Source organism: Dama dama, chromosome 32 (assembly GCF_033118175.1).
Source record: "Dama dama isolate Ldn47 chromosome 32, ASM3311817v1, whole genome shotgun sequence".
Taxonomy (NCBI): Eukaryota; Metazoa; Chordata; class Mammalia; order Artiodactyla; family Cervidae; genus Dama; species Dama dama.
In genome coordinates this window covers 13,752,768-13,756,517 of record NC_083712.1, presented here as the reverse complement: position 1 = coordinate 13,756,517, position 3,750 = coordinate 13,752,768, and the positions used below count along the sequence as shown (strand labels likewise).

General features: G+C 46.0%; 1 pseudogene; it reads left to right on the top strand.

The window, feature by feature from the left end:
- Positions 1-1,141: 1,141 nt before the first annotated feature.
- On the top strand, positions 1,142-1,996 carry LOC133050652 (beta-defensin 103A-like; annotated as a pseudogene).
- Positions 1,997-3,750: the final 1,754 nt, after the last annotated feature.

The window sequence follows — 3,750 nt, the reverse complement described above, 5'->3', positions numbered from 1 at the left end:
TTTACTTCCTGAATTATATAAACAAGACATTTATAGATTTGTTTATATATTTACACATATATATATTTATATCTTTGTTTATATATAAACAACAAATACTTTAGCTTGAGTGTGACCTCTGCATCACTTGGGACATACTTATCCTACCAGATTGTGTGTTGATCGCCTGAAATCCAAGCTAAGCTGGGGGTCCTGCATTTTCCCTGCAGCCCTCCTCTGGGGACAGCCTGCTCCAGGCTGTGCTCTGGTGACAGCGCCTCCAGATCTTAGCGTCTCAAAGGAGCCAAAGTTGATTCTTGCTCAAACGACACCAACCCGTGAGGGACCAGGGGCTCTGATCAGACCCCATCCCCAAGGAACAGCCATCGCCTTGGGCGCTGTTGGTCCTGTGTCTGAGGAAGGCGCTCTCAGGGCTCTCATGCTGGCGATTAAGAGCCCCAGCCCTGAAGGGAAACATCAGACACCTTCCTGACTCACGAATTTGGTGGTTTTCAGACTGCAGTAAAGAATAAGCTATGTTTGACCTGAAATGCCGCACTCCATCACAGGCCAAGGACACAGGGCAGAGTTTTGGAATGCAGCCCACTTTCCTTCCCTTCCCACACTACTAACAGCTAATTCCATTTCGGGCATATCCATGCAGGCTCAGGGCATGACCCAGCACCAGTCTACACCTAGATTCTGAATACACCAGCCTTGGACTGGACTGATGGGGCTCAGGCTCACCCAGGACTTTAGGAAGAAGCAAAAGCTTAGAAGACACAGTGGGCACAGGGGAGCTCCCAGCTACACGCCCCAGGACTGCATCCAGGAGTGGGCAGGTCTTTCCCGTCTCAGACAGTCAGACCTGAGCCAGGCCTACACGAGCACCCAGAGCTCAGAGGCATCAGAACAGCCCTGTGCTCACATCAGGCTCTGAGTCTCCCTGAGGTTTGTAATTAACTCCTGGGGGGAATGGGCATGGTCTGCTTTGTAAGGGACCTTGGCACGAAGCGTCAGGAAATACATCATATTGTCATCTCTGTAATATTACAGGAATTGCAGCTGCTGAATGCTTCTCCCTATGGCTGCGGCCCTGGAACCTCTATAAAGTGAGTGAGCACACCGTCCTGTCCAGTCTCAGCTGGGAAGCCAGCCAGCCATGAGGGTCTACTACCTTCTATTTGCGTTGCTCTTCTTGTTCTTGCTGCCTGTTCCAGGTAAGATGGGCTGGGAAATGACAGGGCTGAATGGATTGAGAATTTGTCAGTCAGAGTCAGCCCTCTCCATTCATTTGGGAATTTTAGATAAAGGAGATTTATTGCTTGGGAACTAGACATTACCAGTTTTTCTTTTCTTGACAAAGACCATCAAGTAGCTCAAAGTAGGGTCTCCATCTCTTCTGATTTACTCTTAAGAGACTAATCAGCTCACAAACCATCCCTCCATGGGAGGATTATTATACCTGTTCATGAGACAGGAAGAAAGTGATGTAAATCTTTAATACCAACAGGAAAAATGAACTTAATCTGAGGACAGAAGCACAGGTTCCCTTTTATTAGCTTAGCGGTTGGAGGTACAGTCTTTCCGTCTCTTAAGGACTTGGGGGACCATCGGGGCCCCTGCTTCCCAGGTGTCAGATCACAAGAGGGCTACCACGTTCATGCAACTTTCTCAGCTGACCCGAACCCACAGAATCATTGTTAGTAGCTAGCCCCACCTTCTTCTTTACTCCAGATGGTAAAGAAAGAAGAATAAGACATACAAGAACAGAGAATGGCATCATATAACTTATTACAGAGATTTCAAAAGCCTTGGACTTGCACCTCGGCATTCCTCAAACCTTCCCTGTGCTCCGTTTCTTCACCGCAGGCAATGGCGGAATCATAAGCTGGTTACAAAAGTATTACTGCAAAAAAGGAGCGGCCGGTGTGCTCTGATCAGCTGCCTTCCAAGGGAGGAACAGATAGGCCACTGTTCCCTGAGTGGCCGAACATGCTGCCGGAAGAAGAAATGAAAAGTCTAGAAACACGAGGAGAATGTTACATAGTGTGAAAATGCCTCCTTGAAGACTCCAGAAGCTAAATCAAATTAAAGACTTTTAACAAAAAATTAGAAGCTTGATTATTATCATGATTATTTTTTAACATTCTGTTTATTGTGCTGCTTGTTACCAAATAGGCAACTTAAAAAGTGTTAATGACTCCCCTTTAATTCAAATAAAGTACAATCCCTAGAGGAAGCCACAAGAGGGTCTCAACTGATGTCCCAAAGATTGTCAGAATTCATTCCTCTTTCACAACTTTCACCCCACAATGACACTGGACCACTTGTTCTTTCTGAAACACTTCCTTTGCTTTCTATCACCCATCTGAGCTGTGCAGTCTGTCCATCTGTCAGAGCATCTCCCCAGGAAATCCACCTCTGAAACTTCAGGGTATCCCTGAGGGTCTTCCCAGGTCCTTCTAAGCACTTTCCAGCTCGGAGACACGGGGACCATGGCTCCTCCTCGACCTTGCCCTTAGCTTTCCTCTCACTCTTGCCTCTGTTCTGACTGACCTCAGGCCTGGATAAAATCTCTCCTCCAGCTATGTCTCCAAACCCATCTCTCAGGGGCACATCAAATTCTACCTCCTTCTTAAAAACACATATTTGTTTCCCCAACAAATATGATCTTTCCTTTCAAAAGGGTTCTGACCTGAGTGCTTCTGTGTCCATAAGATTATTCAGGCAAATATACTGCAGTGGGTGGCCATGTCCTCCTTTCTGTGAGCTGAGGTACATTCCGAGGCCCTGTAACTATTCATGGTCTCTGGAGGTTGACACAGAATGATTCGAGCAAACGTGGTGGCAGGCCCATCACCCCCAACAAGAGCCCCCAGTCAAGGAACTGAGTTCTCAGGAAGAAAGGGCATACACTAAAGACAACAGCTTGGCCCAACAATTCAACATTAAAGAAAAAAAAGGACGTGATGGGACTGTATGCTGCCCTTCTACAGTACACGACTAAGGAACCAGGCACTGATTCAGACTCTGCCACAAGCAATGCAGGATCGTAATTGAGGACAGCAGAAAACAGGTGAGGTGAGGGACTTCCCCGGCGGTCTGGGGCTGGGAATCTGTGCTCCCAATGCTGGGGGCCTCAGTCCACCCCTTGTCAGGGAACTAGATTCCCTGCAACTAGATTCTGCCTGCTGTGATTAAGGTCCAAGGCAGATAAAATAATGAATCAACTAATTAAACTGTAAAAATATCTGTGCTCAGCCATTTAAAAAAAAGAAAAAACAACTGAAGTGAGACTTATGTCATCTCCAGCCTCTGCAGATTTCCAGGCCTAAAGCATAGGGAACAAGAACCCAAACAGGCCAACAATTCTCATGAGTCAAAGAGAGTGGGGTCAAAGTTCAGAGAGTGCAGACATCTTCACTTCTGGACAGAAAACCAGTAACGGGCGTCAGGATCAGGGCTGTGTGCCTGTGTGCTAAGTCGCTTCAGCTGTGTCTGACTCTTTGCCCTCTGTGGACTGTGGAGTTGCTGAAAGCATAGGGGAAAACTGTGCTTTTCATTCAATTCTAAAACTGCTCTAAGAAAATGAAGTCTATGATACTAGGTACAATTTTGGTTCAGCCTTATGGAATAAACAGTGATGCTAAGATTCTAGACACTATCTTCAGGAAACAAATGATCATTTCAGTTAAAAAAGAAACAAAAAAACAAGAAAAGCAAGAATCAGATATTAATTACCTATTAAAAAAACCCACTTGAGATATC